Genomic DNA, 25463 nt, shown 5'->3' on the forward strand with positions numbered 1-25463 from the left:
CTTCAATCGTTCCGAATTCTGTGCGCCGTTCCTTTTTACATTATTTTGTTAAGTCTATTTTGATGAAAAATTAATAACTATGATAATAAAAAAAAATATCTCTGCAGTTGAAAATATTACTTTTTATTATTTAAAGGTAATTTTATATTTCTAGTATCTTTTAACGATATACATGATCCAATTATTCTCTTTTAAACATCTATCGAGTTTGCGCGTATAACGGAACGTCAGCGCGCGTATCCGAGTTATGTTTTGTTTTTAGGTTAGAAATAACTTGGATTATTTTCATCCCGATTTAAATGATTAAATAAGACGTTGTGCATCTAATTAGAACCTCTTCAAAATTAAGTGCACAATAACTTACACACAGAATATCGTGTGCATTAATTTACGAAAAGAAAATGAAACAACATAAAAGTACAAAATTATATTTTATTCCGATGTCTATTTATACAGTCAAACGCACTGATACATGTTGGACACTGTTCTTCATCACACAATCTTGTTCCCTTGCTCATCTTGGCATTTTTGTACCTACATTTTAGCAAGCTTCCAGTCTTTTACAAACATTGCATATTACTGGCAAAGATACGGCGTGCAAAACGCCAAAATAGTCTTGAATCTGTAAATAAACAGTAAACTGTATGATAATCTGATATATTTTCGAAGTTTCATCAAAATCCATGTGGTAGTTTATGCGTGGAACATAAACAAACTTCCATAATAAAAACTTCGACTCTTATATATAATTAATAGGATGTTTTGGCAACTTACTTGCCCTGTAAAGGCTACGTACCTTATGGCGAGCCCAGTTGAGCATCATAGGATCATCATGGATTATCATCATGCATTCAATTGACTATTATTTCGAAAAACATAAATCTATATTTATATCGAAAATTGTCGTCAGGTAATTTGAAGAGATTTTGTCGATGACGCACACTGTTGGGTCCCCGGACACTCCCAATAGTATTCTAACACATCCAAGTATTCCAAATTACACATATTTATATCCACTTTCGTTTTTTTCATCACAAAACAAATAACCTCAAAAGTAAATAATGACGGAATTTGACGTTTGTCGACTAAGTACTGCAGTTAAACTAGGGGGCTCGATGGTTTATCTTTTGTACTACAGATAGTAATAGGACTTGCGAGAAACTGCGTTTTGTAATAACGTTTTTTCAAGGTCGTACTTACAGCTGGATTAAAGGTAGTACAAAAGCCGATACTTATTTGATACCGCGTTTTATAATAAGAGGGAGAGTCTTCTTGGCGAGTCGATTATTTCGCCACGCACACTACATTATCAGTGGCGGCAAGTAAGTCTTTCACTGTGCAGGTGTTGGGGCACATTAATATGGTCAACACCTAACGTATGCAGCAGCTGATACCATCGATCGCATCGTCAGGCTTCCAGTATTTTATTGGTACTATTTACTCTAAAGATGGCAACATTGTAAAGGTTCTATCTGAGGTTTCTATCTTTTGTGGTGTCACATTATGAGCTGTATTTCCGAACGAACAATTGTAACACGCACGATACGTTTCACGCAACATGACAGTTGACAGTTCTATGAAAATCGATAGCATCCCAGGCAGCACACAAGTCAGATAACTGGCCAAGAATTTAACTCTATGCAGGGTTAAGCTTTATTATATATGAATATAAGCTGAGTGTATTACCAAATTATGTATTAAAGTTATTTCTTGCTATAATAATGCTATCAGCTGAATTAGTTTAGTAATTTGCGGATTTTATTTCTTCAAACTGAATAATCATCATAAAAAGACCTGCTACTCAAGAGTTCGTGTAATCTTTTGTATAACATTGGTATAAAATTCCATTATCAAGCATGATACTGGATAAGCTGTATTCTGTTTTCTTTTAGTTGTATTACACACTACACCTTGACAGTTATTCAGCTGCTGTATAAAATAGGCGTTGTTTCTGTTATGAAGCATATAGTAACTTAACAGAAATAAAGATAGCTGTTGTAACTACTTTATGACGCTTTGAGTACGAAATTACCGTCATGTGCAGCTAACTGTAGTTAAAGCAATATTAACAGATTCTGATGCAGAAGTTTGCTGCGTATTCATGAGAAGTACTTAGACATTTTTATGCTAGAAGAGCTGTTCTGGAAAGTTAGTCAGAATTTAACCGGCTGACAGTTTTGTAGGGTTACTACGTGAAAATGCATCGCACGTTTGTTACTATTTATGAATTCTGTACTACAATGATTAGTTATAATTAAGTATGTAATTTTTCGTATCGTTATATTTTTTAACCGACTTCTAAAAGAATGAGGTTCTCAATTCATCGGAATCTTCTATAATTATCTGAATTTGATAAGAACTAAAAATAAAAAATAATATAGCTTTCCTATAATGTGGGTTTTTATTATTATATGACTGAATCCTAATTGTTTGATTTACAGTACGAATGTGTGTTATTATAGAACAGTTGTCGAAAAATGTTTAATGCAGTCCACTTTTAACCAGAGCACAACTTAATAAGTGGACACTTATGGTCTGTTATGCATACATTAGACGGTAAGCCACTGTGCAATCAGATTTTATTCAGAATGTGCGTCGCCATTATCGAACAACATAACCTAATTATAATGATGTGGAATTTTATACTCAAATACTCAAGTTTAATAACGAAATAAATATAATATTCTTAAAAAAGCTTTACATGGTTATTTTTGAACCCTTACATTGAAATAAACTAAAAAAATATTTTACACGTAAAAAACATAACCAGAAAAATGTTGTTTATTTCTTCAAAACCGGCTTATCAGGAAGCGTGAAAAATTTACACGAAATATATATATATATACACGGTAAAGTTGCATGCGCACCTACAATTTCTTTCATCAAGCCTAAATAAGGGTAAAATTTACGATAGGTAAAATATACTACGCATATGTATAACTCTGTTCGGATTTGTCAATATTTAATTTGATCAACTTCTTGCTAAAATATACCTGAAATAAGCTAAACGCTGTGTATGATCTGAATATCTGAGCTTTGAAGGACTCAGTCAATTATAATATGTTCATTCATCATTCACTCATCATCTGGCTAAAAGAGCTGTAATACTTGTGTTAAAGAACAAAATCTTTTTATTTAGAAGATATTCAGCTTGTCGTACAATTATTCAAAAATTAATCATCTTTTACGTTGCTATTACACAGCTAATAGCAGTATATTTTGTGCCCAAATTGCTTGAATAACGTCTGAGTAAGCGCCATATCAGCTATTTACAGTAGTTTTTTTCTGCAATTAGCTTCTATGACTGCTGTTAAACAAAAATTACTCAAAAGGTTTGTGCTGGCTGGGATGTTTTGAAATCGTTTCGAACGCATAATAAAAATAATGAAGACGTTATAACGAAACGTTATTGTGTGATTGATTGATGTTTTTCGCGATTTTGGATTTTAATATTTTCTGCGGCAATTTTGTAGCTGAAAAATATGGTGTTGAGTTTGTATTATGAGTTAAAAATGTGCTCAATTAAAAGACGAGTGTTACGGTAGCTAATTAGCAATGTTATTGAAGGACAAAGTAAGAAAACGCAATAATTACCTACCTCGAATTTACAAGTAGTTATTGTTTTATCATTTTTCAAAACTGTGTGTATTTTACAGGAACTCGAAGTGCAATAATATCCTGTAAAATCTGTAAGGTAAGTACCAAAACGTTGAATTCGTCTAATACTCTCTTTTTTATATAAAAATAAGGTGGGTCTATATTTCTATCGTACTTACTTACGTTTGTTTTTTTGTTATTGTTTTTGTTTACCTTCTTTATTTTTACACTCACAGGGGATTCAGACAATTATTTACAAGTAGGAGAAAATGGCAGAGAAGCAATTTTCCGTTTTTGTAAGTTTATTTTTATTTATTTTTTTAATAATAAACTATAAATAGGGTACTAAGTATAAATAATGTGTGTTCACCATATGTTTGTGAAAGTAAATAACAAAAGTCAAGACATGATGCAAATATTCAATGAAATCATCTCAATTTTCTAATAATTTTTACAGCACCTTGCAAATGAATTAACAATATTTTATTTTAATACTTATGGTATTATATTTATGTCACATAATTCAGACTATTCATATCTCCAATTCCCTCTCAATCCATCCAGTAGCTTTAGCAAGTAAGAGAACAAAAAAACATGCATAACCCTTGGAAGGCTTGATAATTGGATAAATCTTGGCTGTCATTGGATCATCTTTAATAATCATTATGGGTAGTTGAGTTGGAAGCCTGAAAGTTTGACAATCAGTGTCAAGAGATTTGTGGAGCTCAGTTGCTCATGTAAAGTCGTGGTGGCCTAGTGGGCAAAGAACCAACCTCTCGAGTATGAGGGCGCAGGTTCGATTCCAGGTCAGGCAAGTACCAATGCAACTTTTCTAAGTTTGTATGTACTTTCTAAGTATATCTTAGACACCAATGACTGTGTTTCGGATGGCACGTTAAACTGTAGGTCCCGGCTGTCATTGAACATCTTTGGCAGTCGTTACGGGTAGTCAGAAGCCAGTAAGTCTGACACCAGTCTAACCAAGGGGTATTGGGTTGCCCGGGTAACTGGGTTGAGGAGGTCAGACAGGGCAGTCGCTCCTTGTAAAGCACTGGTACTCAGCTACATCCGGTTAGACTGGAAGCCGACCCCAACATACTTTGGGAAAAAGGCTCGGAGGATGAGTTGCTCCATGTAAAATATTGATTCCTTGCTGCATTCAGTGAGAATGGTAGCTGACTCTAAAATATTTTGTAAAGATGAATATGATAAACAGATAAATGTTTTCATTCTTTACTATAGTAGGATTTTACAACTCGGGATAACCACATGAAAATATAGTGGAGAAAAATAAGGGTTCATGTTAGTTGTTGAATTTCAACATGGACCCTTCACCACTATATTTTCATTCACCTACAAAACAAGTACCACGTCTAGCTAAATAATATTAAACTACCTTCCTAGCATCTGAAACTCTTCCCCGTATATAGTAAGTTAGTGGCTAACAGTGTTACCTGTTGTGCCAACTGGCTTTGAGAGTTGCACTATGAAACAAAGTTGAATTTTAACTTCAAACTTTGTATCTCATATTTCTGTTGTAGGAAGTTAGTTTCATATGTTCACTGTAGAAGAAGTTGTTTTGCTTGAAGTTTGGTCGGTTGATAAATATTTTTATCTATACTTTTATTTATTGTTCAAAATACTGCCACAATCTTCTTTTGTTATTAATTTTTCATTAATAAAAAAATATGTCCCCAAAAAAGTCATAGGTAATTACACTCGGTAGTTATACCTATGATTGAAAAAAAATCAATACAATTAAGATTACTTTTTCACTTTTTAAATGTAGAAAAATCTCTTTTTCGTAGTGTCATTTCACACAGTAATTTTTTAACAGACCTATACATATGTTCAAATATTTAACCAAAAGTGAAAAAATTCAGGTGAATCTTTAAAAACACAAATACATAGACATTAACAAGTGCATTATTTTTGTTTTCACATAGATTTTTTGCGAGGTACCTACATTTATTTTTTTATATGAAAGTCGTATCAAGATTTATAATTTCACCTTTAAATGCCTAAGGGCATATAACAACCTACCAAAATCACTATCTACTCTAATTTACTCAATTCCATTAAGCATAACTAATCAAATTCCATATAATCTTCCAGCTCATATATAATTCTATCTCCCCACTTACCTAGATATTACCTAGTGCTCTAGACAGCGTGTAACATGACGTTAATTACCAATTTCAGCGGCGACCCGTAAACCTAGGTAAGCTGCGATGATGACCCGTTATTGTCTATTATCTCGGAAATTGTGCGCGTACGTTTTATAATTTGTATGCTAATTTTTGTGTGCAGTCTGTTATAACAATTTTGGTGGTATTTATGGTTAAAACACTAGTAGGTATGGTCCAAAAGCGTGCCTTGTTTTTGTTAAAAACATTCGACCTGGTTTTGATGTAGGTAGTACAGGTTTCCCCGCTTTTCCTCTTTCATTAGCACTTTACAGGATAATAATATGTGTCAGGAGATCTACATGTAGATCTTGTGTTCATCCATAGAAAAAACATCTTGAATTTGGAAACTCTAAATCGGTTAAAATTCACCACACAGGCTCATCTCTTCTCCAGCATTGTAACGTACATCTTGCACTACCCAGTTTACCGACTAGCCTTTTAAATTTTAAAGAATCTGTTAGCTCTACGGAAGGATGCAACTTTAAATAAATTAAAACTTAAACTTATACAATTTCAACCGCTAGCAAAGATTAACTTAATCCAGATTATTTTGTGAAGAGCGGGAATATTAATACTGTCTAGATAATAGACCCGGATGTAAAAAACAATACACACAGATTCGCTCATGTTTATTTTAAGCCAAGATATTGCAACGCATTTACCTTTGTACTGATATTTCATGATTGCTGTACCTACAATACCTAGTGTTAAAAATACAAGCAGATAATGATGACTTCATTTGGGTTCCTTATCACAGATTACTTAATTGCATCTGTAGATATATTTATTTTTAAGAGGGGTTTTCCTGGTTCGGTTCGTTCGTCGCGGGCATTGAATCTGCGACACGTAGCACATCAGACGATGTTACTAATCACTACCAAATATGTGCAGTCAAAAAACAAATTATCTTCATCCCTATATGCACCTTAGGCTATCCCCAAACTGCCATCCATCAGCTTGCAGTCGAAATTCGAGAACAAATGGAGTATGTACTTGTTTGTAGCAACCCTTATTTCTGCTGACGTCAGTTCCGATCAGTCACGGTAAACTTTGACATTTACATTTAGAACAGAGCAAACCGAATTGAGAGCAAAATGTAGGGCAAAATGCAATGTAGATGTAGATGTAACAATTTCGGTATTTCTCTGAATGTTATGATTTGTAGGTGGTTTTAGTACGTGTTTTCTTAATGTTGCTGAACACAGTTAACTTACGATTCGAGTAATCGTAAATGAACAGGGTTATTGGGAAGTCTTACTGAGTCATTATATGCCTCAGTTTTCCTGCGTTTCATGAACTTACACAGTACTTATAGGTATGAACCTCTTCTAAATTATTCCAGTATCCATTTGCTTTTCAGCCACAAAGCAGCCCTCTCATTTACTTTACCAAACAAACATACCAAAACCAAGAATCCCCCAGTCCAAAAATGTCAAGTAAATGTCAAAAGAACCATTAAAACAGATGTTTGTGTTTGTATCTTGCACCCCTATTCTCCCCTACCTTCTTACTCTTAGATGTCTGGGTTCCAGGTGCTAGGACATTCCCCTGTCGTGGTACATTGCACTCATAAAGGCCGTAGACGGATTAAATCTTATCACTGTGCAGTTAGGGGAGAGATGGGACAAGCGGTCTGTGACCTTTAGGTTTTGGTCGGAAAATTGGTTTCTTTTATTGCTAGTGTCTTATGTTTATTGGTGAACGTGTATTCTCATAATGTGATTCTGGAGGTAAAACGTAGATATATTTTCAAAGAGTAAAATACTTAGGCTACTTTTAAGTTTTTACTACCTATATATGTTTAGTAGCTAGGATATCTTTGTCGCAACCAACCGCAGATTTCTCATTAAACATAACTATTTTAATAACATGCTACCAGCTGGTGCAAAAACACCACTTTAATTGTCATTACTACACCATATTTCTAGTTTTCAAAGCAAATATCTATAATTTTCTTCGCAAAGCATTACTCAATTGCCCAGACCGAGTTGTTGCACAATTTGGCAAACTCGAGCGAAGTGCATCTAAAATGCATACGCTTCTAAAACTTGTCCCAAGATGTAGGTATTGCTGTTCAATTTGGGGAAATATCCAGTTCTTTATTATATTGGTTGGAAAGACAATTTTTGGAGACAAATAATGGGGTACCTCATTCCTTTTTGATAAGTAAATGTTAAGTATACACCCATTCACTTCTCTATGTAGAAAATTTTGCTGTTCAAACAAAAATTTCGAACATGTTCGATGGTTCAATAGAAAAAATGTTTGGGTGTGCCGATCCAATACATTTTTTTCTGCGAGAATTGAATTTTTTCCCGCTACCGCGATCGTTGCAAGATTTTCTTGTGTAAATATGCTTTTTTGGTTACCAAACCCAGCTACAGTTGATTTAATTCCAATATTGGAACTCCCTTGTATATCTGAAGAATGAAAAAGTTCGACATATTGATATTATCAACGTTTCTAACTTCATGAAATTGTTCTAGTAAGTCCCATCATTACAATTGATCGTCATTGCAATTGAGGCAGCTATAAATGTTAAACTGCCTGTCGCTTCTTTATTGCTAAATTACAATTCTATTTCCGTCATGGAAAATTCGAGATTGTCCATAAAATCCTTACTAATCCTTACTAATATTATATATCGGAAAGTGAGTTTGTTTGTTTGTTTGTTCCGCTTTCACGCCGTAACTACTGACCCGATTGCTTTGAAATTTTGCAGACGTATAGTTAGAAGTCCGGATTAAATAATAGGGTACTTTTTATCCCGAAAAAAATAGATATTCCCGAGGGAAAACAAAAATATTGTTAGCTTTATGGATGGATTGTAGATGGCGCTGTGTGTCGTTTAAAACAAGGTAATATATTGCAAACGAATATAAACATGTAAATTTAGAAGCTAAATGATACGATAATGAATCCCCGAAAATGAGGAATTCCCGAGGGATGATGTACAATTTGTTTAGTCGTCTAAACTGTTTTTTTTTACATCTACTTATATATTGCAAACGAATATGAACATATAAATTTAGAAGCTAAATGATACGATAATGAATCCTCGAAAATGAGGAATTCCCGAGGGATGCGTTCAATTTGTTTTATCGTCTTAACTGTTTTTTTTACATCTACTTATCCTGAAATAACTATAATTCAACGAATTACTAATTGGTATAAGTATTAGTTAAGTTATTTAGTTCTTGAGGTATGCGATAGATGGCGCTGGGTGTTTTTAAAACGTGGTAACGATGTGTTTTTAAAATACGTAAGAAGTGGAATGATAGCTTTTTAAAACGTGGTGACGTTGTTTTTTTAAGATACGTAAGAAGTGCAATGATATCTCGCGCTTTAACCTGTAGCTCATTGTTCAATCGCGAGCTTCCCGATAGCTCGATAGATGGCGTTGTGCTTTTCTGTATCGCGGTGTTAAGGTTCGCCGCGAATTAGTCTTAAGGTGTTTTGAAATCAGTGGGGCCCAGTAGGGCCACTGCCAGCCGGGGCTGCGGGTTGTTCGAAAGAGATACCGCGGCCCTGGTATATATATAAAAGGCCTAGGACGGAACACGACGATTTTAGTCAGTAAGAGTCTGACACTCCCTCACCGCTGCTACAGTTTTTTGCTCGGGTAACAATTGTGGGACCATGTCATTTACTTGCAATGCAAGGGAAAACGTATAATATAGTGTACCATTCAGTTTTGGTTTAACAACTAATCGTATCCAGCGTTACATCGCGCTTCTTAGATTTTTCCGTGGGAATGAGAAGTTTTCTTATAGTTGTGATTTATACCGCAATATAACCGAATTCCACGCGGGCGAAGCCGCGGGCGAAAAGCTAGTTGATACTAAATTGCGCACATCATCCTTTACGGGCAAACATTTCATTTCTAATAGTATATTGAATTCCAAAAATCTGGTATTTCCGTAATGATGTTTAAACGTAGTTCTTGATCTAGTTAAGGTCCCCATATAGGGTCTTAATAATGACATTCTTAGCTTGGAAATAGTTCTTGAGCTCATCAAGCTGCGAGGAGGTATTAAGGTGTGAGATTTAATGTATTCTAAAGAAGATCACTAGCTGGCGTAAACTTGTTAGCTCAGAGGGTGATTAGTGTACCTTTCTATGCTGAAGTATAATGATGAGTACTCGGTACCTGACTCAAAAATGTAGCTCCTATCAACTCATTACAATGACAAAGTCAGACTTTCCGAATAAATCTTTACCTTGATAATCGTCAAAACTGAAGTGTCCTAAAGATAGATTAACATAAGAGATTATGTATCTGTTTTATCATACTACACGAGGCAATACTACTTTCTTTCATAAATGTGGAAGAAAATAAAAGGCTCGAAAGTACTAAAACGCCTTCGACGATAAACAAGCAAAGGTTTCGCGGAAACTTTACGAGTGTATCCGTATTACGAACATTAGCCAGTTAATGAAACGAGCAAATAATAAAATTGTAGTCAAACTGTTAGTTATTGTGTCATAACTGCGTATGAGATCAAGTCAATATTGATCCTCTTGAGTTTTGAAGAAAAATGACTGAGCCAGGTTGGGTTACATTTTTGCTTGTGGTGTTATGAAAATGCTTTCAAAAGTTAAATCGTAATATCTTGAAGTGATGGTGGTGTTTTGAAGCTGAAAATATTTTTTGTGCATAAGGAATATGGCCCCTAGAACCTGTACAGTGTACACCTTAGATTCTTTTTTGTTTGGACATTTTCAAATCAACAATTATTATTCTTTCTCAACCTACTCGTAAAAAAAGACATTCCATGAATCAGTTATCCCTACATTTGACAGAAGAACAAACTACTTTATACCACTCATGTAGATGAGTGACCATGATAATAGCTGAACAGAACAAACAATGACTGAAATACCAAACAACTCAATCAAAATAGTTTACTGGTACATTACCCAGTGACAGCGATGAGGAGCAATTTTTTGATGCCCTGTATTAGTTTTAAGTTGTATATATATATAAGTTTATTTTATTTTCAATTAATGTAAATATTTTGTGAATAAATAATTAGATTGTTCTATATAAAAAAAAAAGTTTACTGCAATAAGAAATATAATAGTTTTCAATCTTGTTGCTGGCAGGCGAGCATTTCCCCCGAGTTTTCCAATCAGTTTCAATTTGTTTCTGACGCTGCGTTAGTCGTGGTCGAGCGAGCGCGCCGGTAGCCCGCGACTGCCTGCGTGCGCATTCCCGCGCTTTCCCAGGATTTATAACCACGTAAACAATATTTATTGGACTTTCACTCCTGTACTGTAATTGAAATTGTGGTGTTCGCATTTTGAATTTTTTGTGAGGTGATTTAAGTTTTTTTTTAATCAAGTAAGTTCGAAACATTTTTTTTATTTATAAAAACAAATACCTATTAATACAATTACAATATATTATGTGTATGTCACTTTTCCCAGGTTCACCCTTAATTTTAATTTTAATTGTATTTCTCTTCCATTATTTGTACTTTAACGGAACACTGACGACAGGCGTGTTAATTAATTGATTAAGCACTACTCCAATAAGTATCTGAAATATATCTTAAACCCTGAACGAGAAGGTTGAATTCCCTACACAGGTGATTAAAAGCTTATAGATACCATTTTATCCAATATCTGTATGGTATATTCCCGGTATACCCAGTTCAGGATATCTCTGTGGTTTCGGTTAATAAATCAATGAGATTTGCTGCTTCCGAGATCCGGGCAGTAGGTATCCTAGAATGCATCCGGGTATAATGTCTGATATGAGAGGAATAACCGGGCTCAATGGATATTGCTACATAGTCCTAGTGTCCAATTGTGTGAAGTGATCTGCAGAAGTTGTCAATATGTAACTTATTGTTAGTGGTTTGAGTGAAGTCGGCAAAATAAACTTTTTGATCCGAACTCCTCTCAGAATGATATGGCTATATTTTTTTTGCAGAAACGTGTCTGCACTTAAATACAATGCACTAATAAAATTGATTAAGTTGATAAAATGATTTGTTTATCATGATTTTATGTAATAATCAAATCAGTTACCGAGATTAATATATGACATTTACAAAATGTTATCTTACTAGGTAAATTAGATTGCCTGATTATTATTTAGATGACATATTCATATTTCTTCCGTCCAAAATGGCGAAGCTAGCCTGTATGCATTTAAGATTAAATAATACTTTTAATTAATAATTATCATCAAGTATGGATTGGTGTGTCTACTTGGCAGTATAAAATGCTACATTCTTTTTAACATTTTGTTAAGATTTAAATTTGATTACTAATTTTTTTATTGCTAGGCTATATAAATATTATCTGGTTAATTTATTGATTTTGTTAATTAAAAATATTAAACCCAGCCTATAAAGAGAGCAGTAATTATTCCACTAGTTTCACCAAGTGTGGAAGTTATTATTTCCTCGTGTTACGTTTACTTTTTCCGTAATACCCATTCGTGTTTATTAATAAGGAATTTATTCCCTTTATTATCATCATCAATATTCACAGATTACAAAGGTCTGGGAACAATGAAATTATTTCTTTGCCCCTGTACGACAATACAGGATGATGGAAATACTGACGCCGAATTACGAAAATATTCTTCTAAGCATTCATAAGTCTGTACCTACAAAGACATTCCAATTCTATTGATTCTTATGCCATTTATTCGATTGTATTTAGATTATTTTATGACAAAATATTTGCCACTTATAAGAGTGTAATAAATCTTTGAAGATTTGCTTTATCCTCATCGCGATTTATAAGACTCGAAAAAAAAAAAAAATGATAACAAAATATATCACGTTTTACAAGACATTAGAGACATTTTGACCTATGTTTTCCTGTATTGTCTGCATGAATCGATATTATAATTTTATTCATAGTCAATTAAAGTATGTGAGCAGCATTTAAATTTTGTTTACATTCGCTTAAAATACGTATGAGACAGACGTTTATTATGAGCAAAGCTTTATCAATTGACTGATAACGTAAAGGTCTATGTCCATGTACCTACCGGACATTGCATCTATAGTTAGGTTCAATTGCAATTCCAATTTGCAATATATTTCATACCGAGTTCGACAAAATGAAAATAAAAAGCTACGTTGGCACAGGATTTTATTCATTGTATTGAGTTTTTGTTTTTTGAATTTTGCTACTGTGAATTTATGCTTGTGCGTATGAATAAAGAGTAACCTAACACGAAATTGTGGAAACCTATACGCGGTGGATATTGTTATGTATTTTATTCAGTGTTCAAGCTAATTTTATAATCAATTTATGTAATTAATTCAAACCGAAATGTTGCATAGTCGAACGTTACCGTGAATCTAAGCACTTAAATATACCTACGTATTTACCTAAAAGTTATATCAATTTCAAAAATAATTAACTTAGGTATACCAATTATTTTGGCATTTGCAACCAACCACTGTCTTGGTAAAATCTTAAATCAGAGTTTCTCATTAACGCAATCTGGCGATCAAGTAGTTAAGTATATCTTCTATTTTTATATAATATTGTCTATATGTATAATGTTTGCTCTAGCTAGAATATTCTCAATTTACTTATTTATCTTCTCTTTTGTTTACTTTTACTAAGTAATAACATTTTATAAAAAAATGCATACCTGCTGATTAAAAGGGTACAACAATATGACCCTTATTTTTATCAATGTTAATTGAATAACGTGTATAATAAAAGGTTATTATACTTGGCTTTGATAACTTTCACATAAGCAAAACATTTGTCCATTTCAACTTTTTCACAAATTGGACAGTTGTGTTACAAATGTCCCCTTTATCCCCATGGGGAATTAACGTTAGATTTTTTGTTATTTTTTTCATCATATTTAGATTCAAATGATATAAAGTTGGTATAGCTATGTAGTTGCAAGACAAACCTTATTATTAAGATTGAGTTTTTAGTTATTATTATTCATCATTATTATCAGCTGAGCACCAAAGTTTTACATCTATCTGACCTCCTCAACCCAGTTACCTGGGTAACCTAACCCCTAGGTAAGACTGGTTGTCAGATTTACTGGCTTCTAACTAACCAACGACTACCAGAGATGTTCAAATGACGGCCAGGATCTACAATTTATCGTGCCTTCCGAAAGACGGAAGAACTCGTTATGACAACTTATTATTATTCAAAATTTTTATCGGATTTTAGAAGAGGAAAAAGACTACAAAATATACTTAATAGGAATGTCAAACTGTGGGTTTTCGTTTTTTAGGGTTCCGTAGCCAAAATGGCAAAAACGGAACCCTTATAGTTTCGTCATGTCCGTCTGTCCGTCTGTCCGTCTGTCCGTCTGTCCGTCTGTCACAGCCGATTTACTCGGAAACTATAAGTACTACAGTGATGAAATTTGATGGGAATATGTGTTGTATGAACCGCTACAAAAATATGACACTAAATAGTAAAAAAAAGAATTGGGGGTGGGGCCCCCCATACATGTAACTGAGGGATGAAATTTTTTTTCGATGTACATAGGGTATCAATGGAAAGGTCTTTTAAAATGATATAAAGTTTTCTAAAAAACATTTTTCTTAAAGTGAACGGTTTTTGAGATATCAGCTCTCAAAGTCGTAAAAAGTATGTCCCCCCCCCTCTATTTTTATAACTACGGGGTATAAAATTCTAAAAAAAATAGAGGTGATGCATGCTAATTAACTCTTTCAACGATTTTTGGTTTGATCAAAGTATCTCTTATAGTTTTTGAGATAGGTTGATTTAACTGTAATTTACGGAACCCTTCGTGCACGAGTCCGACTCGCACTTGGCCGGTTTTTTTTTTATTAATCACTACCAGTATTTTGGCAATATTGATTCAAAAACTATTATGTATTGAAAAAAAAACTGAATATAAACCTGCGCGGTTGCTGTAGATATCTATAAGATACTTTTAAGCCTATGTTGGTGTCGGTTCCAGTTTAACTAGATGCAGTAGAGAAAGTACCAGTATTTTACACAAAAGTACCTCAACACAGTTACCCGAGCAAGCCGATACTCTTGCGGTAAGACAGCTAGTCAGACTGACTTCCCCTTACGATTGTGAAAGATGTTCAAACGACAACCGGGACCCATAGACTAAATCACATAGATGCACACCCATCCCCGGACCGACTGCGCCAAGCGATGCTTAACTTTATTATCGGTCTAACTCTAACCGCGTGGACAACATACTTAGCCACGAGCACCTTTTCTGACCGATTACATTAATTAAAATATGTAGACTATTATTATCGAATACACATTAAAAATGCGAATAATTTCGATTGTGCCTGGAATTCAAACAATCTTTAATTGAATTAGGTAATTAATTACATATTCTTTTCCCTAACTTACACACGCAATTTAGCATGCTAACTGTGACGTCACATTTTTAGGATTCATTTGGCGAAAATATTTCATATGTTGTTTAATTATTTTTATGAGTTCGTTGCTATTTTAACGAGATTTTTGTATCACGCATTCAAATGTATGGTTTGGACACTGAATAATAATAACTTCAGGACTTTGTAGTGAATTTATGTTTCATTTTATTTTTGATGGGTGTTTTTAGTACAACAATTCTAGGTACCTATTGAAAAGAAAATTATACCTAACATAATACTCGGATTTTATTTGTACATATTTATCTTTTAGTAGGTACCAAAATCAGGGCAGAAGACACTTTTTATCACCAAAAACGCAATTTTCTTAGTTTGTGGCCCCAAATCCGTCATGGTTTATTATTTTAAGAATAAAAAATAAAATACACAGAAATAATATCTTTCTGGATTAAATTAGGAAGAATGGTGATGAATTGTTATTTTAGATTTTAGAAGACAGTGAATCTTGGAACAAAATATGTATAAGAACTTTTCTTTGCCCCCGTCCGCCATTCTAAACGAATGTGTCAGACCCTGGAATGCATTCTTGTAGCTGTTTATATAACAATGGCATAAATAAATGAAGTGAGAGTGAGTGATAGTGTGTCCAGCTTTCAGCAGAAACACTACCCCAAGTAAACAGTCTATTAATCACTTATAATACCACAAGAGCTTCAAAATTATCGGGTATTTTCCGATAGGTTCGTTGCAAACAAATGAAGGAGTCAAGTTTTTCAGGTTAAAAAATAACGAGCGCGAAGCGCGAGTGATTTTCCTGAAAACTTGACGACTTTATTTGTTTGCAGGGAACCTTGAGGGAAATGCCAGATAATTATGAAGCTCGTGTGGTATTCGGGAGATTATTTTTCCGTCCCAAATGTCGGCCACAACCTGTCAGTTTGACGTAGCAACGACCAGAGAAAATATTCAAAAAATTTTCAGTATAATACCATGTAGGTTGTACCACGTGACGTCGAATGGTGCAATTCTATTGGTCGATATTTGGGTCGGAAAAATAATCATACATATTTCACAATTTGCCTATCACAAAAGTTATCTAAACGCAAAAACTGAAATATTAACAATATTTGGTTCTGCCCTGATCTGTCAATATTTTGTTGATATTCTTAAAAGTAAGTTTAATAATTATTTCAGTCATGCAAACTTATCAACCTGCCATTTCCTTGTCAAAGCATTTTGCACCCTTCACTTTGCTGAATCGATTTCCATTAAGTATTTAGATTGCGGTGAGGAAAGTCACCTACATTAATCTATAATTTACTTTTGCTAATGTTAATGAAATCAATATATTTCGAGGACAGAATATACTTACCTACCTCATTTTTAGGGTTCCGTACTCAAAGGGTAGAACGCGGGACCCTAATACTAAGACTCCACCAGGCTGTATCTCATGAACCGTGATAGCGCGACAAAATTTTCATAATTATGTATTTCGGTTGCCACTAAAACAATCATTGAAGAAAACTCGAATAACTTGAATATTTTAGGGGTCTTCCATACATAAAATTAGATTTTTGGCCGTCTTGGGAACCTGCGTGTTTTAACAGACCATGTTTTAAAACCATGTTTTATTTTTCATGGGGTCCTATTTTTACTTCTCATCGAAATTAAATACATAAACGTCAAAAAAGGTGTTCAGAAGCTGGCCCTAAGTTATACGATAATTTAGGCCGGAAAATAGACATTTTCAGGCATTTTTCGCGGCACCTGTACCAAAGAAATTGAATCTGAAGGCCTGTCAGCAACATGTTTGACGTGGCTACGGCTCCAAAGTGAATCAATATCGGGCTTACCTGCAGTTTTCAGATTCCCTCTAAAGCTTGACAGGTTTTAGGCGTTACACGATCTAGTAGGAATATATGTGCTTCAATATATAACAGAATAAGTAATATAGCTTAGATTAGTAACCGCGACTTTGGAACACAACAGACTCCCCATATAATCATAATTAGGCCATTCTGATTTCCTATCTCCAACAAAAGGTCTGTTAAGTTCTTATAATGTTCTTCGTGCAATTTCTGTACCTATTTAAAGATTTATTTTTGTTATTTAGCAATTCAGGTTATTTACATATTTAATTGTTATTAAGTAGTGTATAAAGTTCTCTTTGTGCGATAGAACACTAACTGAATTGATTTCAATAAAATCAAGTACTAATTAATATTTAAACAAAGTAAGTGCGTAACGTAATCCGCTTTCATTGCTTACCAAACTGAAAAACCAGTCATATCGTGATCAAAGTTAATTCTTCTAAAGAGTACACCTACGTATCACACCTTTCTAAAGGGTAGGTTTCCTGCTAAATACACATCGTTAACGTTTTTAAGATAACACGGTCTGCCGCTCCCCTAATTATTCCAGATAGAAGTTATTCTATCATACGCCACAAGCAATTTTCAACCTTATTTACATGGTGAAAGTGTTGCATTTTAGTTGGGACAATAAGCAGTTGATTTACAGTTTCTTGATGCAGTTATTTTGCTGATAGTGGCTTGTTTGTTTCCATTTCATCAGCCCAGTCTAGATTTTGCAGAACCAGTTGGAAAAGGCTTGGTTTTCTTTTTGAGTTAATTTATGTTTGGAGTGGAAAGTATAATCATGATGTTCACGTTCGTGTTACTAGACTATATTGTAATGAATATCTGTGACTGAGCTTTAATAAAATTAAACCGATTAAGTCGCTCAATCCAGCACTTTATCGTGAATTCACTAATATTTCAGATGAGTTTGGCAAAACAAACATGATATGTATTGCTATATAATCGAGCATCGATAAAAACGTTGAGCACTATCGAATAGTTTACACAAAATGACTGCATCTAGCTCAAGCGTTGAGAGTTTTGTTTCATATAAAAACAAATTCCCAATACAAAAATTTTACAAAAACTATTCCGCTTACACAAACCCGCTTCCACGAACATAGGCTTGTTGAAAAAAGTTTCTAAATCCAATTATTCTTCGATATCCGAGGGTTCGTTACAGGCGTCGACAGTAATGCCTTTCGCTCAAGCCGTCCGTCAGTGACCTGAAACATCCGCGATGACCTTTCCCTGATGGACACAGATTATATTCTTTGGCCGTATTCCAGCTTTAGGAGCTTAATGCTACCTACGACAGTTAGACTGGCTTTATCATTCACTTAATTAACGTCGTTTACATTTATTTGAATACACATCTTTAAACATCTGTAAACATCTTTGGGGATAAAATGTTGGCCATGTTTTGTAAAGAACTATCTTCCGTTGCAGTTTTCTCTACGCCCTGCCTGTGTGGTCTTATTCGCGCACTCGGATAAAAAGGAACCAATTTCTCAAGCTATATACACTGTCGATGCATCTCATTTAAATGGGTTCAGAAATCAAATCAGAATTTCGAAACCAAAGCAAACAAAATACTTTGCCCAAAACTTGAGAGGTCCAATATAGAAATAGCAAACCGTATCCGAAACGAAACATTTTTGTCTCTTCCCTCACAGCCCTCTAAATCAAACTCGAAAAACGTGTTTTGGCAGAAAACCCCTGAAAGCCCAACACGGCGCGGCCTTTGACAGTTTTAATACACTTCTGGCTCCATTTTTCATCAAACAACTTGAGAGGCGAATGCCCTGCGAAGTAAACATGGCTGTCTGCCACACGGAGGGTTGACGACATCGTATCGATCACACTTGTTGCTTTACTGGACCTGAAGTCGAAAAAATAACGCCTAGACCAGTGGTAGGCAAACCTTTTTAATGGGGGCCACAAAGTTAAAAAAAAAATCTAGAGAAACGCCAGTATTATGGCCAAAATGCATTTTGTAGTAAAGCCCTTAATCATAGTGTATTAAAAACATTTCAGGGCACACACAAACCGCGCCTCTCATTTCACCACGCTTTGCGCCCCGTACGTTATTAAATAGGCATCATTGGCTTATAGACGGTAAAATCTTCAAAAAATGGGATGTCTCTATGAACAACAGCAAATTCAAGGACGCACGTGTTAATTAGATCCTCACGTGTACTAAAGTCGCGTGACTTTTTCGAAAAATAAGGAAAAGCATTGATATTCCGCTTATCTAGTCAGACTGGAAACCGATCCCAATCTGGTTTAGAGAGGCCAACGCAATAGATTGCCAAAATTTTGACTTTATTCACGTTCCGCACGCAGTTTTTTTTTAAGCTGCATGTTTAAAGAATTTTGTTTTTTTTTTTAAATAGGAAATAACGATGAGGTTTTAAAATTCTAATATCTTGACTTAAATTAGCTTACATAAATTAAATTATCTGCAACAAAAACTTTTTAACGACCACATAAATTGAATCTCCTCATGAAAAGAAAATGTTATATCCTCTCATATTATTAGTATCCATTGTAGGTTACTCTTCGCTTACCATATCTTTATAATGCTCTGAACATTTCTCACACAATATAGAACCTATTGTTAGCCTTTGCCAATCTTTCTATTAGGACCGGAGACACTTTGCAAAGTAATTGACGCTCAGCTCCAAACCAAAGGGATATCTCACTGTTGCAGGCCTATCAAACGAGATCGCAGATTACAAATGAAGTCGGTTGTTGTCAGACTGCAACCTGATTTTGGTAGAATGCCTTACAACAAATATCAATAAAACTAGCACATGAAAGATTGACAATCGATAAGACTACATTGTTAATTCATAACACGTCTTGAATCAAAACGTCTTGTCTTTTATTATCACTGAATTCAAAATAGCTTACTAACCATTTAAAGAGACCTAATGTGGCATAGCAACGAGAATGATTTTTGTAAGCACCCTTATTTTGCTCTCTCTATCTACTTCGTCCAAAACGCCAGTTCCGACCCGCATTTCAGTCACACAATGCTCTCTTGTCTCCCTCAAGATTCTATCACCCAGTGCCAAAGCGTTGGAACTACTGCCGTAAACTATTCAATCTAGGGTAATAACGCCATTATAGGTAAGCATCACGTACGTTACTTGTGCTAGTGAGGTCGCCGACAACCTTGGATTTGCAATTCGATGTTTAACATTTAGGGTTGCCGAACTTATTGGTCGGAAGTACCGTGATATTGGAACACAAAGAGTAGGTGAAAGGACATAGATGGGTATCAATCGGTAATGTGTGACATTCCACCTAAATCTATGATCACTACCTACGACCAAGCGTGTGGGTGATCAATGGTCGTCCTTTCTCTGAGTACGTTGCTTGTTCGTCTAATCAGTGACACAATAAAAAGGTGTAAGGTAAGGTTTAATCTTCTAGCTAATTTGTTCTTTACAGCTCCAGTTTATTGCGAGAGATATTTCCTTCGTGAGACGTTTTATAAATAGTAGCAATATCTTGTTTTTAGTTTCCACTGTGATATTTTCTCAATTATTGAAGTTCTTATTGGAAGTTATTACCTGTCTATTTCTGTCGAGGCAGCTTCTGCTTAAGTTATTATTATTTTCCACTTTGTAAGTTACTACTAAAATCATTTCTAAAGCTTGATTTTCATCTTCGATTCTGTGGACCCTTAACGTTTCTGCAGAAATTCTGGTTTTATAGATGAATAATTTTAAAGAACACTGTTTTGCATCGTCGCCATATCGATAAAAGTCATAAATATTGATCAAAATAAAAGTCACTTCCTCAATTATTTGACTATTTATACCTAATTCATTCCTAAGGTAATCTATGTACATTTACTAAATATAGTAGAATATATTTGAATTAAAATCAGAGTGTCATCATTATTATAATAAAGGCGAATAACATTATTACTTAAATCAATAACATGTAGCGAATAAAATTAAAACTATTCTCTGAGATAAGTACGCATGTACTGTCTGGTCGTGAGATTTTTTAAATGTAGGTATTAATCTAACGCTTACGTCAATTATAAATAAATTTTCCATTTCTAGAAGATCCAAGGCGATGATAACATTAATGATTTTTTAACTACTGACTTCATATCTAGCTTGCCTAACATCCATGATAGATGTGCAATTCGGTCGTGTACCTGCCACACGCACAATAGCTCCCTGGGTATTGACTTCACCGGCTTCTATAGCGGTCCCATGTCCAGTATGGTGTTTGTACACAAGGCTTCTACGTGCCGCATTGTTCAGCCATTGCGGCTGTTATGTTGTTGCATTAATTATGTCAGTTGTGTCGTCGAATATTTAGTTCAGTTGTGCTTTGAAGTGGAGGTTCATTTCACTAGTTGCTGGGGAGTTTGTTGTGCCACTACTTCTTTCCAACAAAAGCACATAGTAAGCGGTGAAGGGTGGGCCTTTTTAAGGGCTGTCTTTGATAAAAAATGTACGTCCATAGATTTGCAGCCAAGTTTGAATTTGACTTGAATTTTCATAATATAAGTTAGTGGAATCGAAATGTTTTCGTATACATTTTGTTGTAGAAAGTCCTGGTCCATAGTCCTGGGTAGTTTAACCCCCGTATTTAAACCACTCCCGTGAGATTGAAAACTGAGCAAAGTCTAGCTACCTACTCTAGACTGAGTCAGCAAATACTGGCCACAGCCAAACTGCTTCCAAATCTTTGAGGGCTAGTCAAGCTTTCAGTCGTGTACTTTAGTTCTCTCTTTTTGATGGTGTGAGTGATGAAATAAAATCGAGGATGGCTCGAGTCATTCGACTTCATCATCAAAATTCTTACTAAAACATACTTATGCATAATAAGAGAGTACTAAGAAATGATCTATGTACTAATGGAAACGTGTCGCAATAATTTAGTAGATACACATCTTACCATTCATAAAGTCTACACAAAAGCCTTCCGTGACTTCATTCAATAACATGAAGATTATGGCGAGGTGAGGTGGTTTGGGCCAGGAATAGTTCAGACATTACTACAAATTGGACATAAAATAGCCTTCGTCTGGTTGTCATGTTCGAGGTCTAGTAGTTTTCACGTGAAACTCTTAACTTACTTTTGTAAAGGATACATTTTGAAATTAATCACGACATGACCACAAAAAATGGGGAAGATATGTCTTTAGATACTAATTATAGCTTGTTTACAAAATTGATAAATAAAGATCCGGTGTTATTCGAAAACGACCTTATTTTCATAGGACGTCGAATTCCAAAAGATAATAATATCAATTTATAAATAACTTCTACATAAAAATAATCGAAGGATCTTCTTATTCGAACTAAAATTAGCAGAACATCCAAATTGTAAAGATAAACACACCTTCAGGTAATAAGCAACGAATGTCTCGTGATGTAACTGTTGGTTCGACTGTGAACTTGACTTGGCCAATATTTGTTATTGTCAAGGCTATATCAGTTGCACATCAATTGTTGGCAACTGTATTGAGTTTTATTGCTATTGTGCTCTTTAGAACGATTGGAGGAGTGGTCTCTTTTATGGAGTTTATTTTGTCTAGACAAAATCTACAGTTATAAAGCTAAAGAGTTGTAGTGCTGGAACGTTCTAATCTCAGGTTACTTTTTATCCTGGTGCGTGAAGTAGCTCCCATGGGAAGCAGAAAAACCGCAGCCAGGAACCATTAAAGAAAAGACCTAATAATAGCTTTTGATAATTTCAGCAAAGACTAAAACTACATCTAGGAATTATCTTAAACACATAGAGAACAGATTGTTTTTACAACACGACTCTTAGCAGAAACTGTACGAGCGTTTGCTTCCCAAACATTGAACGTACGATATGCAACAAATGATGAATATGGATACTCTCTTGGCAAACTGTACGTTACACTTCGTAAATAATCTCTCGACAAAGCGGGAAATGTCCTTCCATTGAAGCAGTGTGTACTGATTTATGAGTGTCACTGAGCTTATCCTTATGTTGGGCATTCAGAACTGCAGTATGTTAGTCACATATTGGAATACGAATATAAAGTACCTTGTAATGTGTACCTATTTGAATAGCATCTGTTACAATGCTTAAAGATCCTACAGCTACAAGATTTGCTTATTTTCTCACACTCATTCCTATCAACAAAACATGATTAGGTGTTATCTACATATTGTTTTGCCAATTTACCTTCGTCTATTTGTCAACGTTGAACGGATTTAAGCCTTTTACTATCCTATATCAAATCTTGGGACGGAAAATCAATTTTCTATCGTCTGTTTTTTGTGTTATAAATATATCAAAGGAATAATAATCTAATCTGTCCACTCCCAAAAAATTACAATCAATTCAACTCGTAAAATTCGGCCTTCGATCCCCACCTCTTTGGTAGCACCGCACATTGCTCAACAATCATCTGCTACCGTGACAAGACTGCTAAATATGTCAAAAACGTCAAAACATTATCCGTCAACAATGGAAGAACGTTAACAACAAATAAAATTGTAGAAGAGAACTCGTACGTAAACAAACATTGCATTTCGAATTCACAATTCGCATCGCACTGGGAATTGCTATCTATTCGGAGCATCGTATAAATTATAAGTTTCATCATCATCACACTATGGAATTGTTACAAGGATTGTATTAGCCAGAAATGGTTTTAGACCTTTTGAAGGTACAAGTTCTAATTGCTTCTAAGATGAGTTAAGAATAATAAACTCTTTTGCAAAAAAAGCGGGCACCTATGCGAAATCCTAGTTTTAAGAACTTTATGTGTATTTCAAAGGGTTTTAATGATTGTAGTATGTTTCTAGCATCAAAAGGGTTATTCCAGCATGCGTGAGAGTGTATTCTAAATTTGAATTTTGTACAATTGCTAAGAAAATTTTTAAACCCTGTTTTGGACTAATTGCTGGCAGAAAGTTCGTCGGTGTTTTGAAAAGATTTTGAAGTGATTTTCAGAAAAATGATAATGCAGTTTTAATTAATGATTAATGTACCTTTTTGTTAGATCAAAACATTTTTGAAAAACTATGCGTATTTGATAAAATTTTCACCTGCTCTAAATGGGCTATACTGATGATTGATGGCAATGTTAAGAGTGTCGGTATTTTAGTGTAAAGCGTTCTATTGTTTAGATATTGTACCCACGTGTTTTAAAATATCGCTTTTTTATAAATAAGCACTATTTAGAGGAGTATCAGTATTTTGGGCTGCGACAAAACCAATTTAAAGTAAGCAGTACTGGTCACAACTCGTCTGCTATCAGACTTTGACATTTTTTAAAGTCTTGAAATTCTACAAAATACATAAAATAGCGCATGGACTGTGAGCACGAGGTCTTAAGGTCTCGTAATCACTGATTTTTAACCAACCTCGTCTCTTGGGAAACTCCGTAGACCTCTGAAGATCTACGAGTCTGAGCGTTCAAATAGCGTGTTTTCATCCCAGGGACATTTTATTAAATAAACTTGCCTGCATCGAGATTTCCTGGCATCTACAGCACTTTCCTGCTTAAATCATTACAATAATTGGCTATCTGCTCATTTCTTAAGAGACATACGTTTGGCCAATAATTTTGAATTCTTGACTCCCTTTCAGCTAAATCAGCGTTTAGTTTCCCGATACCTATGGAGTTATCGAGAGCTTCAACGCGGCAATAATTTGACTTTTTAGATAGCTTTATACCTCTTCGTCATTTTTCAAGTGGTTAATTTGAACATTTATCAGAAAATTTGGTATTTTTTAAATGTCAAAGTCCGGTAGGAGACGAGTTGTCACCGGCACTGCCTACTTTAAATTGGTTTTGTCGCAGCTCAAGGTACTGATACTCCTCTTAATAGTGTTTATTTACGAAAAAACGATATTTTAAAACACGTGGGTACAATATCTAAACAATAGAACGCTTTACACTAAAATACCGAAACTCTTAACATTGCCATCAATCATCAGTATAGCCCATTTAGAGCAGGTGAAAATTTTATCAAATACGCATAGTTTTTCAAAAATGTTTTGATCTAACAAAAAGGTACATTAATCATTAATTAAAACTGCATTATCATTTTTCTGAAAATCACTTCAAAAACTTTTCAAAACACCGACGAACTTTCTGCCAGCAATTAGTCCAAAACAGGGTTTTAACCATTTTCTTAGCAATTGTACAAAATTCAAATTTAGAATACACTCTCACGCATGCTTGGCTAACCCTTTTGATGCTAGAAATATACTATAATCATTAAAACCCTTTGAAATACACGTAAAGTCCTTAAAACTAGGATTTCGCATAGGTGCCCGCTTTTTTTGCAAAAGAGTGTATTTGCTTACGAAAATAACTTGTGATGTTCATGCATACGTAATTATTTTAATGGTTGTAAAATCAATATTAGTCAAGCCAAAGTACAATATTTTCAATTAGCAACTGATAGGATGATAGGACCTCTTAAAGGTAAGACTTAAAGCAAAAAAAAAATCTG

General features: G+C 34.5%; 1 protein-coding gene and 1 long non-coding RNA gene across 4 annotated transcripts in view; one reads left to right on the forward strand and one right to left on the reverse strand.

The window, feature by feature from the left end:
• Window positions 1-414: 414 nt before the first annotated feature.
• On the reverse strand, window positions 415-1265 carry LOC135117663 (uncharacterized). Its single transcript, XR_010277033.1, has 2 exons — window positions 797-1265; window positions 415-622 (listed from the first exon to the last, which is right to left on the reverse strand). It is a non-coding gene; the product is annotated as an uncharacterized LOC135117663 (long non-coding RNA).
• A 2112-nt stretch (window positions 1266-3377) lies between these two features.
• LOC110378578 (fatty-acid amide hydrolase 2-A) overlaps window positions 3378-25463 on the forward strand; it is a 33598-nt gene continuing 11512 nt past the window's right edge. The window contains exons 1-2 of one of the 3 annotated variants that reach the window (XM_064037353.1): window positions 3378-3573; window positions 3657-3694. The gene's annotated coding sequence lies outside the window, so the exon portion shown is untranslated. Of the gene's footprint in view, window positions 3574-3656; window positions 3695-3833; window positions 3894-10932; window positions 11131-25463 lie in introns of those variants that run through there. The other 2 variants (XM_064037355.1, XM_064037354.1) reach the window with 2 other exon arrangements.

This window comes from Helicoverpa armigera, chromosome 12 (genome assembly GCF_030705265.1).
Source record: "Helicoverpa armigera isolate CAAS_96S chromosome 12, ASM3070526v1, whole genome shotgun sequence".
Lineage (NCBI taxonomy): Eukaryota > Metazoa > Arthropoda > Insecta > Lepidoptera > Noctuidae > Helicoverpa > Helicoverpa armigera.